We start from the raw sequence: 15000 nt of genomic DNA on the forward strand, positions 1-15000 counted from the left end.
TTTCCTTGTGTTTTCAATTAGCATCTGCCTTGTATTTATAAGACAAACAAGAATATTGTTGCTGAATGCAGCTTGTGTGTGCTTTGTGCTCCTTTGCCCTGTTCAAATGATGAAAGGAAATAAAGTTTGTATTTTATCCAACTACCTGTGCTAAAAAGTGATGGGAACAGTGTTTGTAATTTCTTCTACTTTTTCAGTGACACAAAGTTCAAGCTGCTTATCTAATTGGTGAAAATGCAATGTCTGTTTATCACACTCACTTTGACTATATATGTTGTAGCAAGAGATTGTTTCTCGCTTACGGCCATACCAGCCTGGGTACGCCCGATCTCGTCTGATCTCGGAAGCTAAGCAGGGTCGGGCCTGGTTAGTACTTGGATGGGAGACCGCCTGGGAATACCAGGTGCTGTAAGCATTTTGTCCACGAGGGTGTGCTCTTGCACTATTTCATCAGCAACACTGCCTTGTATTAAGCATTTAATGATGAATTGACTAAATGTCTGTTTTATCAGACTCACTTTGACTATATATGTTGTAGCAAGAGATTGTTTCTCGCTTACGGCCATACCAGCCTGGGTACGCCCGATCTCGTCTGATCTCGGAAGCTAAGCAGGGTCGGGCCTGGTTAGTACTTGGATGGGAGACCGCCTGCGAATACCAGGTGCTGTAAGCATTTTGTCCACGAGGGTGTGCTCTTGCACTATTTCATCAGCAACACTGCCTTGTATTAAGCATTTAATGATGAATTGACTAAATGTCTGTTTTATCAGACTCACTTTGACTATATATGTTGTAGCAAGAGATTGTTTCTCGCTTACGGCCATACCAGCCTGGGTACGCCCGATCTCGTCTGATCTCGGAAGCTAAGCAGGGTCGGGCCTGGTTAGTACTTGGATGGGAGACCGCCTGGGAATACCAGGTGCTGTAAGCATTTTGTCCACGAGGGTGTGCTCTTGCACTATTTCATCAGCAACACTGCCTTGTATTAAGCATTTAATGATGAATTGACTAAATGCAGCTTCCTGCCTTTTTAATAGGATCAAATTTCCTTGTGTTTTCAATTAGCATCTGCCTTGTATTTATAAGACAAACAAGAATATTGTTGCTGAATGCAGCTTGTGTGTGCTTTGTGCTCCTTTGCCCTGTTCAAATGATGAAAGGAAATAAAGTTTGTATTTTATCCAACTACCTGTGCTAAAAAGTGATGGGAACAGTGTTTGTAATTTCTTCTACTTTTTCAGTGACACAAAGTTCAAGCTGCTTATCTAATTGGTGAAAATGCAATGTCTGTTTATCACACTCACTTTGACTATATATGATGTAGCAAGAGATTGTTTCTCGCTTACGGCCATACCAGCCTGGGTATGCCCGATCTCGTCTGATCTCGGAAGCTAAGCAGGGTCGGTCCTGGTTAGTACTTGGATGGGAGACCGCCTGGGAATACCAGGTGCTGTAAGCATTTTGTCCACGAGGGTGTGCTCTTGCACTATTTCATCAGCAACACTGCCTTGTATTAAGCATTTAATGATGAATTGACTAAATGTCTGTTTTATCAGACTCACTTTGACTATATATGTTGTAGCAAGAGATTGTTTCTCGCTTACGGCCATACCAGCCTGGGTACGCCCGATCTCGTCTGATCTCGGAAGCTAAGCAGGGTCGGGCCTGGTTAGTACTTGGATGGGAGACCGCCTGGGAATACCAGGTGCTGTAAGCATTTTGTCCACGAGGGTGTGCTCTTGCACTATTTCATCAGCAACACTGCCTTATATTAAGCATTTAATGATGAATTGACTAAATGTCTGTTTTATCAGACTCACTTTGACTATATATGTTGTAGCAAGAGATTGTTTCTCGCTTACGGCCATACCAGCCTGGGTACGCCCGATCTCGTCTGATCTCGGAAGCTAAGCAGGGTCGGGCCTGGTTAGTACTTGGATGGGAGACCGCCTGGGAATACCAGGTGCTGTAAGCATTTTGTCCACGAGGGTGTGCCCCTGCACTATTTCATCAGCAACACTGCCTTGTAGTAAGCATTTAATGATGAATTGACTAAATGCAGCTTCCTGCCTTTTTAATAGGATCAAATTTCCTTGTGTTTTCAATTAGCATCTGCCTTGTATTTATAAGACAAACAAGAATATTGTTGCTGAATGCAGCTTGTGTGTGCTTTGTGCTCCTTTGCCCTGTTCAAATGATGAAAGGAAATAAAGTTTGTATTTTATCCAACTACCTGTGCTAAAAAGTGATGGGAACAGTGTTTGTAATTTCTTCTACTTTTTCAGTGACACAAAGTTCAAGCTGCTTATCTAATTGGTGAAAATGCAATGTCTGTTTATCACACTCACTTTGACTATATATGTTGTAGCAAGAGATTGTTTCTCGCTTACGGCCATACCAGCCTGGGTATGCCCGATCTCGTCTGATCTCGGAAGCTAAGCAGGGTCGGGCCTGGTTAGTACTTGGATGGGAGACCGCCTGGGAATACCAGGTGCTGTAAGCATTTTGTCCACGAGGGTGTGCTCTTGCACTATTTCATCAGCAACACTGCCTTGTATTAAGCATTTAATGATGAATTGACTAAATGTCTGTTTTATCAGACTCACTTTGACTATATATGTTGTAGCAAGAGATTGTTTCTCGCTTACGGCCATACCAGCCTGGGTACCCCCTTTCTCGTCTGATCTCGCAAGCTAAGCAGGGTCGGGCCTGGTTAGTACTTGGATGGAAGACCGCCTGCGAATACCAGGTGCTGTAAGCATTTTGTCCACGAGGGTGTGCTCTTGCACTATTTCATCAGCAACACTGCCTTGTATTAAGCATTTAATGATGAATTGACTAAATGTCTGTTTTATCAGACTCACTTTGACTATATATGTTGTAGCAAGAGATTGTTTCTCGCTTACGGCCATAACAGCCTGGGTACGCCCGATCTCGTCTGATCTCGGAAGCTAAGCAGGGTCGGGCCTGGTTAGTACTTGGATGGGAGACCGCCTGGGAATACCAGGTGCTGTAAGCATTTTGTCCACGAGGGTGTGCCCCTGCACTATTTCATCAGCAACACTGCCTTGTAGTAAGCATTTAATGATGAATTGACTAAATGCAGCTTCCTGCCTTTTTAATAGGATCAAATTTCCTTGTGTTTTCAATTAGCATCTGCCTTGTATTTATAAGACAAACAAGAATATTGTTGCTGAATGCAGCTTGTGTGTGCTTTGTGCTCCTTTGCCCTGTTCAAATGATGAAAGGAAATAAAGTTTGTATTTTATCCAACTACCTGTGCTAAAAAGTGATGGGAACAGTGTTTGTAATTTCTTCTACTTTTTCAGTGACACAAAGTTCAAGCTGCTTATCTAATTGGTGAAAATGCAATGTCTGTTTATCACACTCACTTTGACTATATATGTTGTAGCAAGAGATTGTTTCTCGCTTACGGCCATACCAGCCTGGGTACGCCCGATCTCGTCTGATCTCGGAAGCTAAGCAGGGTCGGGCCTGGTTAGTACTTGGATGGGAGACCGCCTGGGAATACCAGGTGCTGTAAGCATTTTGTCCACGAGGGTGTGCTCTTGCACTATTTCATCAGCAACACTGCCTTGTATTAAGCATTTAATGATGAATTGACTAAATGTCTGTTTTATCAGACTCACTTTGACTATATATGTTGTAGCAAGAGATTGTTTCTCGCTTACGGCCATACCAGCCTGGGGGCTCTAATCCTTGATTGGAGAAGTGACGACAGGTGCGAGTAATTGAGCTGTGAGTGTTTGCTTGAGAGTGTTTGCTCGAGAGCTATTTTCGTTTCTTTTTTGGATTTTGCAATATAATTTATTGTTTTTTCATTTGGATAGTTTTTAGTTTTGTTTAGTTTTCCCCCCCTGCAGTTTTGCTGCCTGGGGGAGGTTTTTTCGCTTTCATTTTTGATTCACAATGACGGACAACATGGCAACGACAAACGGAACGGACAAAGACAACGAAAATGCGCAACGGAAGGAAAACGAAAAAGGAGGAATGAAATATGGAAAAGAATACACGGTGGCAATTGAGTTGGTGGGAGAAGAAAAGGTGACGACGATGGAATTACTACGAGCAATTAAGGAGACGTGTGGAGAGGTGGTGGGATGCCGAATGAAAGGAGATAAGAAATATGAAATTACGATGAGAAACGGAAAAGGTAAAGAACGGCTAATGGACGGTATACGGATAAAGGACAACAAGATACTGGCGAGAGATGTGAATATTAATGAATTGGTGGTGTCTTTTATGAATCTACCGGTATATATAGAAGATAAAGTGATACTGGACAAGTTGAGAAGCTGGGGAGTAACGGCCGTATCGGAGATAAGGAGGAGAGTTTGGCCTGGAACGGAGGTGGTTGACGGAACAAGGTTCTGTAAAGTTAAATTTACGGAAAAAGTCACATCATTGCCATATTCCACAAAAATTGAGACGCTGGAAGGAGCTGAATACTTCAGGGTGATCCATGACAAGCAGGTCAGAGTTTGTCGATTGTGCATACAACCTGGGCACATAGTTAAAGATTGCCCTGAATTCAAGTGTTTCAAGTGCGGCAATCAAGGCCATTATGCGAGAGAGTGTGTCGGAGAGAAGGAAAGGAATGTTTGTGGTAGATGCAGAAAGAGATTGGCGGAATGCAACTGTGGAGAAGTTATGACTGAAGAGGGGAGTCAAGTACTATTCGAGGAAGCAGTTGTATTGTCGGAAGAAGGAGAAGAAGATGGAGGAGATGATGTGGTGGAAGGTGGAGAGACGGAGGAAGGAAGAAGGGAGAAGAAGGAAGACCAGAAGATTAACGAAATTGGGAGCAGCATGGATTCAGAAATAAGAAGATGGAGTTTTCAGGAGGAGGGGGGGAGTGGACTGGGGGGAAACTCGGGGGACTCACAGGTTTTAGGGGAAAGCACAGCACAAACAAGTAACTCGGGGGGTGAAGAAATGGAGAGGGTTTTAAGTTTAATGACAATAACAGAGACGGGTATGAACACGGGGAGCACAACGACGACAATATATGAGACGGAGATGAACACGGGGAGCACAACGAACATTCCAGAAACGGCGATGAACACGGGGAGCACAACGACGACTACACATGAGACGGAGATGAACATTCCAGAAACGGCGGAGAACACGGGGAGCACAACAAACATTCCAGAATCGGCAATGAACACGGGGAGCACAACGGACGAGGGTGTAAAGAAGAAAAGTTGGCTGGATGAAATGGACTTGGAGGAGATATCGGACTCGGATGATGGGGAAAAGTTTGAAAGAATGAGAGGAGGATACAGGAAGAGGAAAGCAGCGGAGGGGGGGAGAGAAAGGGTGGAAGAGGAAAGAAACTGGATAAAAGGTAGAGGATAATGAAATTATATATTATAATTTTATTATTTATTAGTATGGTCACAATAATGTCGATAAATGCGAATGGGTTGAGAACAATAGGAAAATTTAATAGAATAGTACACATAAAGAATTCTGATATTTTATGTATTCAAGAGACGCACTGGGATAATATGTGTGTTTTAGAAGTACAGAAAATATGGAGGGATTTTATTTATGTAAACAATGTTAGGGGGAATTCATGTGGGGTTGCAATTTTAATAAGGAAGGATGTAGTAGAAAATGTGAAGAAGATATATAATGATAATAATGGGAGGATTTTAATTTTAGACTTTGAGTATATGAGTAGGGTTTTTAGGATTATAAATATTTATGCGCCGAATAATGAAATAGAGAGAAGGAATTTATTTTTAGAATTAGCGAAATGGTGCAAGGGAAACTGTATTTTAGTTGGGGATTTTAATGTAAAAATGGATAGACTAGATATCACAAAGGGAGCTATTTTTAGAAGTGACGTATCTAGGGGGGTTTTAAGGAAGATGATGGTTGAAAACAATTTAATTGATATATGGAGGGAGGAGAATCCTAATAAGAGAGAATTTTCTAGAAGGCAGGTGGTTTTAGGGGAATTGAAACAGACACGGATAGATTTGGTTTTAGTAAATGAAGGGTTAAGGAATTTTATGAACGATATTAAATATATTTTTACAACTTTTAGTGATCATGCTGGGTTAACATTTTCGGTGGGGTTAGATAAGGAAAGGAAAGGGGGGGGAATATGGTGTATGAATGCAGGGTATCTAGGTGATGAGGAATACGGGAAACAACTTAAATCTTTGATAGAAGATGAAATGGAGGATAAGCAAAAAGGGAATGATAAGTGCAAGTGGTGGGAAAATGTTAAAGAAAAAATAAAAGTTTTTAGTATTAGATATGCAAGGAAGAAGAGGAGTAGGATGACAAGAGCAGAAAATTATTTAAGAACAAAATTGAATGAAGAAATGAAGAAATGTGATAGTGATCCTGATTATACTATTGAAAAGTTTTTAGATTTAAAAGAAAAATTGAGCAAATGTGAAATAGATAAGTGTAAGGGTGCAATTATAAGAAGTAGGGCAAAATATGTTTTAGAAGGGGAGAAATGTACGTCGTTTTTTCTTGGTTTAGAGAAAACTAAACAGACGAAATCATATATTAGTGAGATTGAAAATGTAAAGGGTGAAGTGGTAAATGATTATGTTGAGATATTAGAAACAGTACAGAATTTTTATAAGGATTTATTTAAGAAAGGGGAGGTGGATAAGGGGTGTGTAAAAGAGATTTTAAGTAGTGTGGATGTGCAAATTGGTGTTGAGGATAAGCAAATGTGTGATAGGGAGATAACAATGGATGAAGTGAAAGATGCAATTAAGGGTTTACAAATAAATAAAAGTCCTGGAGTAGATGGACTAATTGCAGAGTTTTATAAAATGTATGAAAGTATTTTAGCACCTATTTTATTAGAAGTATATCAATATATGGAAGACAATAATACTGTTTCAGATTCCATGGTGACAGGGCTGATATCGATTTTATATAAAAATAAGGGGAGTAAATTGAAATTAGAAAATTATAGGCCAATTAGTTTATTAAACTCAGATTATAAGATTTTAGCTAAGATACTGGCAAATAGGATGAAGATGGTTTTAAATGATATTATAGCACCTACACAAAATTATAGTGTGCCTGGAAGAGATATAGCAGATACCATAACTACACTTAGAGATGTGATAAATAAAATGAATAGCGACAAGATGGGGGGGATTGTTTTAAGTATAGATTTTAATAAAGCTTTTGACAGGGTGGAACATGATTTTATGTTTAGGGTACTGGAAAAGTATGGGTTTGGAAATGGAATTATAAGATGGATAAAATTATTATATAGAAAGGCTAAAAGTAGGGTTAAATGTAATGGGGTTTTAACAGATTCTTTTATTCTTGAGAGATCAGTGAGACAGGGGTGCCCTTTATCAGCTTTATTGTTTGTTTTATCGGTAGAACCCTTAGCGGCATACCTTAAAAAAGATCATTTTATAAATTGTGTAGAGACTCCGCAAGGAGGTTTTAGTTTAATTCATCAATATGCAGACGATACAACAATAACAGTTAGAGATGAGGGTAGTGTTAAAAGGGTGATGGAGTGTTTTAAAGTATATGAGAAAGCCTCAGGAGCAAAAGTGAATATGGAGAAGTCAGTAATAATGTATGTTGGGAAGAATAATGAGGGGACTTTTCCTTTTAAGGTGGTAAATGATTATTTTAAGGTGTTAGGTGTGTTTTTAGGGGTGAAGGAACAAGAAGCTAGGGATCGGACATGGAGTGGGGTTATAAACAAAGTTAGGAAGGTGGTAAATATGTGGAGGGGGAGGGCTTTGAAATTAAAAGGGAAAGTAATTGTTGTAAATTCCTTGCTGATGTCAATTTTTATTCATGTAATGAACGTTTTAGATGTACCAGAATGGGTTTTATCTGAAATGAATACGATTTTAGTTGATTTTTTATGGGATGGGAAAGGAGCGAAAATTTCTTTTAAAACTTTGATTGCAGGTTATGAGGAGGGGGGTTTGAAGTTGGTAGATTTAAATGTGAGGAAAAAAGCAATTAGAGTTAAAATGGTACGGAAATATTTATATGGTGAACTAGATTATGGATGGAAAAGATTTTTTAAGGAGTATTTGCAGGAGGTTGGGAGGATGGGGGACAATGGTTTATTGATGTGCATGAAAAAAGAAATGTTAAGTAATATACCATTGTTTTATAGAGAAGTGTTTGAAGCTTGGGGGGAGTTTTTACCAAATATTTATTATGAGTGTACCATTTTAGACAATATTTTAAATCAGCCAATTTTCTTAAATCCCAAGATACAATATAATAATAAGATGTTGTTTTGTAAATATTTTATGAGGGCTGGGATGAGACAGATTGGGGATATTTTATACGAGGTCATTCCAGGGTTTCTTACTGTACAAGCGATCTATGATAATGTTTGTGAAGTAGAAGATGAAATAAGTAAAACTACAATAGAAAAAATGTATAAGAGAATTTTAGGGTGTATTCCTGAAGAATGGGTGCTTTTAATAAATACAGAGGTGGTTGAGAGAGCTAAGGGTTTACCGGTTTTATATTATGAAAGTAATGGGGAGAAACATGTTTTATCAGGTTTGAAAGTTAAAAATATTTATGAAAAATGTATTTTAAGAGAGATAAAAGCTCCTGCTTCAGAAAAAGTGTGGTCTAGGGTATTTGTAAATATAGATGTAAAATCAATATGGAAGAATGTCAATGTCAAATATAATTCTATAGAATGTGAAGATAATGATTTTAAATTGAAACATAATAGGATTTTTACGAACGTGGTTTTACATCAAATAAATAGAGACATTAAAAGAGAATGTGATATTTGTGGTACGGAGGTGGAAAATTTTATGCACTTTTTTATTGAATGTAGTAGATTACAAGGGTTTCATGAGTTTATAAAGGGGCTTTTAGAACAACATTGGGGAGAAGATATTGTAAATGGGGTTGAGTGGAGGAGGTTGTTTCTATTTGGTATAAATGGAAAAAGCAAAGTTTTTAATATTAATTTGATGAATTTTGTTCTTAGCCATGCTAGATACGCTGTAAGACAAAGAAGGAATTTAGGACATTATGAAGGGAAAATTGTGAGTGTGGAGGTTTTATTTAAAAGTATTTTAGAGAAAGATATTGAACTAATATATAAATATGGAGGATGTAATTTTGAAAAACTGTTTGTGTGGGGGAGCACTTTTATCGAAATTGATCAAAATGGAAAACTTGCTTTTAATTATTAATTGGTTTTAGTGGATGATTGTGTTTTTTAATTGGTTTTATTTTCTTTTCTTTTTTGATTTTGTAAAAGGATGAATTGTTCATCCTTTTTATTATTATTGTTTGAATATTGTAAATATTATGTGTTTTTTCATAATAAAAGATTTAAAAAAAAAAAAAAAAAAAAAAAGGTACGCCGATCTCGTCTGATCTCGGAAGCTAAGCAGGGTCGGGCCTGGTTAGTACTTGGATGGGAGACCGCCTGGCAATACCAGGTGCTGTAAGCATTTTGTCCACGAGGGTGTGCCCCTGCACTATTTCATCAGCAACACTGCCTTGTAGTAAGCATTTAATGATGAATTGACTAAATGTCTGTTTTATCAGACTCACTTTGACTATATATGTTGTAGCAAGAGATTGTTTCTCGCTTACGGCCATACCAGCCTGGGGGCGCTAATCCTTGATTGGAGAAGTGACGACAGGTGCGAGTAATTGAGCTGTGAGTGTTTGCTTGAGAGTGTTTGCTCGAGAGCTATTTTCGTTTCTTTTTTGGATTTTGCAATATAATTTATTGTTTTTTCATTTGGATAGTTTTTAGTTTTGTTTAGTTTTCCCCCCCTGCAGTTTTGCTGCCTGGGGGAGGTTTTTTCGCTTTCATTTTTGATTCACAATGACGGACAACATGGCAACGACAAACGGAACGGACAAAGACAACGAAAATGCGCAACGGAAGGAAAACGAAAAAGGAGGAATGAAATATGGAAAAGAATACACGGTGGCAATTGAGTTGGTGGGAGAAGAAAAGGTGACGACGATGGAATTACTACGAGCAATTAAGGAGACGTGTGGAGAGGTGGTGGGATGCCGAATGAAAGGAGATAAGAAATATGAAATTACGATGAGAAACGGAAAAGGTAAAGAACGGCTAATGGACGGTATACGGATAAAGGACAACAAGATACTGGCGAGAGATGTGAATATTAATGAATTGGTGGTGTCTTTTATGAATCTACCGGTATATATAGAAGATAAAGTGATACTGGACAAGTTGAGAAGCTGGGGAGTAACGGCCGTATCGGAGATAAGGAGGAGAGTTTGGCCTGGAACGGAGGTGGTTGACGGAACAAGGTTCTGTAAAGTTAAATTTACGGAAAAAGTCACATCATTGCCATATTCCACAAAAATTGAGACGCTGGAAGGAGCTGAATACTTCAGGGTGATCCATGACAAGCAGGTCAGAGTTTGTCGATTGTGCATACAACCTGGGCACATAGTTAAAGATTGCCCTGAATTCAAGTGTTTCAAGTGCGGCAATCAAGGCCATTATGCGAGAGAGTGTGTCGGAGAGAAGGAAAGGAATGTTTGTGGTAGATGCAGAAAGAGATTGGCGGAATGCAACTGTGGAGAAGTTATGACTGAAGAGGGGAGTCAAGTACTATTCGAGGAAGCAGTTGTATTGTCGGAAGAAGGAGAAGAAGATGGAGGAGATGATGTGGTGGAAGGTGGAGAGACAGAGGAAGGAAGAAGGGAGAAGAAGGAAGACCAGAAGATTAACGAAATTGGGAGCAGCATGGATTCAGAAATAAGAAGATGGAGTTTTCAGGAGGAGGGGGGGAGTGGACTGGGGGGAAGCTCGGGGGACTCACAGGTTTTAGGGGAAAGCACAGCACAAACAAGTAACTCGGGGGGTGAAGAAATGGAGAGGGTTTTAAGTTTAATGACAATAACAGAGACGGGTATGAACACGGGGAGCACAACGACGACAATATATGAGACGGAGATGAACACGGGGAGCACAACGAACATTCCAGAAACGGCGATGAACACGGGGAGCACAACGACGACTACACATGAGACGGAGATGAACATTCCAGAAACGGCGGAGAACACGGGGAGCACAACAAACATTCCAGAATCGGCGATGAACACGGGGAGCACAACGGACGAGGGTGTAAAGAAGAAAAGTTGGCTGGATGAAATGGACTTGGAGGAGATATCGGACTCGGATGATGGGGAAAAGTTTGAAAGAATGAGAGGAGGATACAGGAAGAGGAAAGCAGCGGAGGGGGGGGAGAGAAAGGGTGGAAGAGGAAAGAAACTGGATAAAAGGTAGAGGATAATGAAATTATATTTTATAATTTTATTATTTATTAGTATGGTCACAATAATGTCGATAAATGCGAATGGGTTGAGAACAATAGGAAAATTTAATAGAATAGTACACATAAAGAATTCTGATATTTTATGTATTCAAGAGACGCACTGGGATAATATGTGTGTTTTAGAAGTACAGAAAATATGGAGGGATTTTATTTATGTAAACAATGGTAGGGGGAATTCATGTGGGGTTGCAATTTTAATAAGGAAGGATGTAGTAGAAAATGTGAAGAAGATATATAATGATAATAATGGGCGGATTTTAATTTAAGACTTTGAGTATATGAGTAGGGTTTTTAGGATTATAAATATTTATGCGCCGAATAATGAAATAGAGAGAAGGAATTTATTTTTAGAATTAGCGAAATGGTGCAAGGGAAACTGTATTTTAGTTGGGGATTTTAATGTAAAAATGGATAGACTAGATATGACAAGGGGAGCTATTTTTAGAAGTGACGTATCTAGGGGGGTTTTAAGGAAGATGATGGTTGAAAACAATTTAATTGATATATGGAGGGAGGAGAATCCTAATAAGAGAGAATTTTCTAGAAGGCAGGTGGTTTTAGGGGAATTGAAACAGACACGGATAGATTTGGTTTTAGTAAATGAAGGGTTAAGGAATTTTATGAAGGATATTAAATATATTTTTACAACTTTTAGTGATCATGCTGGGTTAACATTTTCGGTGGGGTTAGATAAGGAAAGGAAAGGGGGGGGAATATGGTGTATGAATGCAGGGTATCTAGGTGATGAGGAATACGGGAAACAACTTAAATCTTTGATAGAAGATGAAATGGAGGATAAGCAAAAAGGGAATGATAAGTGCAAGTGGTGGGAAAATGTTAAAGAAAAAATAAACGTTTTTAGTATTAGATATGCAAGGAAGAAGAGGAGTAGGATGACAAGAGCAGAAAATTATTTAAGAACAAAATTGAATGAAGAAATGAAGAAATGTGATAGTGATCCTGATTATACTATTGAAAAGTTTTTAGATTTAAAAGAAAAATTGAGCAAATGTGAAATAGATAAGTGTAAGGGTGCAATTATAAGAAGTAGGGCAAAATATGTTTTAGAAGGGGAGAAATGTATGTCGTTTTTTCTTGGTTTAGAGAAAACTAAACAGATGAAATCATATATTAGTGAGATTGAAAATGTAAAGGGTGAAGTGGTAATTGATTATGTGGAGATATTAGAAACGGTACAGAATTTTTATAAGGATTTATTTAAGAAAGGGGAGGTGGATGAGGGGTGTGTAAAAGAGATTTTAAGTAGTGTGGATGTGCAAATTGGTGTTGAGGATAAGCAAATGTGTGATAGGAAGATAACAATGGATGAAGTGAAAGATGCAATTAAGGGTTTACAAATAAATAAAAGTCCTGGAGTAGATGGACTAATTGCAGAGTTTTATAAAATGTATGAAAGTATTTGAGCACCTATTTTATTAGAAGTATATCAATATATGGAAGACAATAATACTGTTTCAGATTCCATGGTGACAGGGCTGATATCGATTTTATATAAAAATAAGGGGAGTAAATTGAAATTAGAAAATTATAGGCCAATTAGTTTATTAAACTCAGATTATAAGATTTTAGCTAAGATACTGGCAAATAGGATGAAGATGGTTTTAAATGATATTATAGCACCTACACAAAATTATAGTGTGCCTGGAAGAGATATAGCAGATACCATAACTACACTTAGAGATGTGATAAATAAAATGAATAGCGATAAGATAGGGGGAATTGTTTTAAGTATAGATTTTAATAAAGCTTTTGACAGGGTGGAACATGATTTTATGTTTAGGGTACTGGAAAAGTATGGGTTTGGAAATGGAATTATAAGATGGATAAAATTATTATATAGAAAGGCTAAAAGTAGGGTTAAATGTAATGGGATTTTAACAGATTCTTTTATTCTTGAGAGATCAGTGAGACAGGGGTGCCCTTTATCAGCTTTATTGTTTGTTTTATCGGTAGAACCCTTAGCGGCATACCTTAAAAAAGATCATTTTATAAATTGTGTAGAGACTCCGCAAGGAGGTTTTAGTTTAATTCATCAATATGCAGACGATACCACAATTACAGTCAGAGATGAGGGAAGTGTTAAAAGGGTGATGGAGTGTTTTAAAGTATATGAGAAAGCCTCAGGAGCTAAAGTGAATATGGAGAAGTCAGTAATAATGTATGATTGGGAAGAATAATGAGGGGACTTTTCCTTTTAAGGTGGTAAATGATTATTTTAAGGTGTTAGGTGTGTTTTTAGGGGTGAAGGAACAAGAAGCTAGGGATCTGACATGGAGTGGGGTTATAAACAAAGTTAGGAAGGTAGTAAATATGTGGAGGGGGAGGGCTTTGAAATTAAAAGGGAAAGTAATTGTTGTAAATTCCTTGCTGTTGTCAATTTTTATTCATGTCATGAACGTTTTAGATGTACCAGAATGGGTTTTATCTGAAATGAATATGATTTTAGTTGATTTTTTATGGGATGGGAAAGGAGCGAAAATTTCTTTTAAAACATTGATTGCAGGTTATGAGGAGGGGGGTTTGAAGTTGGTGGATTTAAATGTAAGGAAAAAAGCAATTAGAGTTAAAATGGTACGGAAATATTTATATGGTGAACTAGATTATGGATGGGAAAGATTTTTTAAGGAGTATTTGCAGGAGGTTGGGAGGATGGGGGTCAATGGTTTATTGATGTGCATGAAAAAAGAAATGTTAAGTAATATACCATTGTTTTATAGAGAAGTGTTTGAAGCTTGGGGGGAGTTTTTACCAAATATTTATTATGAGTGTACCATTTTAGACAATATTTTAAATCAGCCAATTTTCTTAAATCCCAAGATACAATATAATAATAAGATGTTGTTTTGTAAATATTTTATGAGGGCTGGGATGAGACAGATTGGGGATATTTTATACGAGGTCATTCCAGGGTTTCTTACTGTACAAGCGATTTATGATAATGTTTGTGAAGTGGAAGATGAAATAAGCAAAACTACAGTAGATAATATGTATAAGAGAATTTTAGGGTGTATTCCTGAAGAATGGGTGCTTTTAATAAATACAGAGGTGGTTGAGAGAGCTAAGGGTTTACCGGTTTTATATTATGAAAGTAATGGGGAGAAACATGTTTTATCAGGTTTGAAAGTTAAAAAGATTTATGAAAAATGTATTTTAAGAGAGATAAAAGCTCCTGCTTCAGAAAAAGTGTGGTCTAGGGTATTTGTAAATATAGATGTAAAATCAATATGGAAGAATGTCAATGTCAAATATAATTCTATAGAATGTGAAGATAATGATTTTAAATTGAAACATAATAGGATTTTTACGAACGTGGTTTTACATGAAATAAATAGAGACATTAAAAGAGAATGTGATATTTGTGGTACGGAGGTGGAAAATTTTATGCACTTTTTTATTGAATGTAGTAGATTACAAGGGTTTCATGAGTTTATAAAGGGGCTTTTAGAACAACATTGGGGAGAAGATATTGTAAATGGGATTGAGTGGAGGAGGTTGTTTCTATTTGGTATAAATGGAAAAAGCAAAGTTTTTAATATTAATTTGATGAATTTTGTTCTTAGCCATGCTAGATACACTGTAAGACAAAGAAGGAATTTAGGACATTATGAAGGGAAAATTGTGAGTGTGGAGG

At 37.7% G+C, this 15000-nt stretch overlaps 9 non-coding genes and 1 pseudogene across 9 annotated transcripts; all 10 read left to right on the forward strand.

Annotated features, from left to right (window-relative positions):
• Positions 1-296: 296 nt before the first annotated feature.
• LOC145872738 (5S ribosomal RNA) lies at positions 297-415 on the forward strand. The gene has a single exon (XR_014388370.1). It is a non-coding gene; the product is annotated as a 5S ribosomal RNA (ribosomal RNA).
• Positions 416-554: 139 nt separating this feature from the next.
• LOC123734854 (5S ribosomal RNA) lies at positions 555-673 on the forward strand. Its single transcript, XR_006765039.2, has one exon. It is a non-coding gene; the product is annotated as a 5S ribosomal RNA (ribosomal RNA).
• Positions 674-812: 139 nt separating this feature from the next.
• On the forward strand, positions 813-931 carry LOC145872739 (5S ribosomal RNA). Its single transcript, XR_014388371.1, has one exon. It is a non-coding gene; the product is annotated as a 5S ribosomal RNA (ribosomal RNA).
• Positions 932-1340: 409 nt separating this feature from the next.
• Positions 1341-1459, forward strand: LOC145869156 (5S ribosomal RNA). Its single transcript, XR_014385152.1, has one exon. It is a non-coding gene; the product is annotated as a 5S ribosomal RNA (ribosomal RNA).
• Positions 1460-1598: 139 nt separating this feature from the next.
• LOC123734821 (5S ribosomal RNA) lies at positions 1599-1717 on the forward strand. Its single transcript, XR_006765006.1, has one exon. It is a non-coding gene; the product is annotated as a 5S ribosomal RNA (ribosomal RNA).
• Positions 1718-1856: 139 nt separating this feature from the next.
• LOC123734810 (5S ribosomal RNA) lies at positions 1857-1975 on the forward strand. The gene has a single exon (XR_006764995.1). It is a non-coding gene; the product is annotated as a 5S ribosomal RNA (ribosomal RNA).
• Positions 1976-2384: 409 nt separating this feature from the next.
• LOC123734799 (5S ribosomal RNA) lies at positions 2385-2503 on the forward strand. Its single transcript, XR_006764984.2, has one exon. It is a non-coding gene; the product is annotated as a 5S ribosomal RNA (ribosomal RNA).
• A 139-nt stretch (positions 2504-2642) lies between these two features.
• On the forward strand, positions 2643-2761 carry LOC145870986 (uncharacterized; annotated as a pseudogene).
• Positions 2762-2900: 139 nt separating this feature from the next.
• LOC145868977 (5S ribosomal RNA) lies at positions 2901-3019 on the forward strand. Its single transcript, XR_014384972.1, has one exon. It is a non-coding gene; the product is annotated as a 5S ribosomal RNA (ribosomal RNA).
• A 409-nt stretch (positions 3020-3428) lies between these two features.
• LOC123734285 (5S ribosomal RNA) lies at positions 3429-3547 on the forward strand. Its single transcript, XR_006764584.2, has one exon. It is a non-coding gene; the product is annotated as a 5S ribosomal RNA (ribosomal RNA).
• Positions 3548-15000: the final 11453 nt, after the last annotated feature.

This window comes from Salmo salar, unplaced genomic scaffold, assembly GCF_965601325.2.
Source record: "Salmo salar unplaced genomic scaffold, fSalSal1 ptg000293l, whole genome shotgun sequence".
NCBI classification, from domain to species: Eukaryota; Metazoa; Chordata; class Actinopteri; order Salmoniformes; family Salmonidae; genus Salmo; species Salmo salar.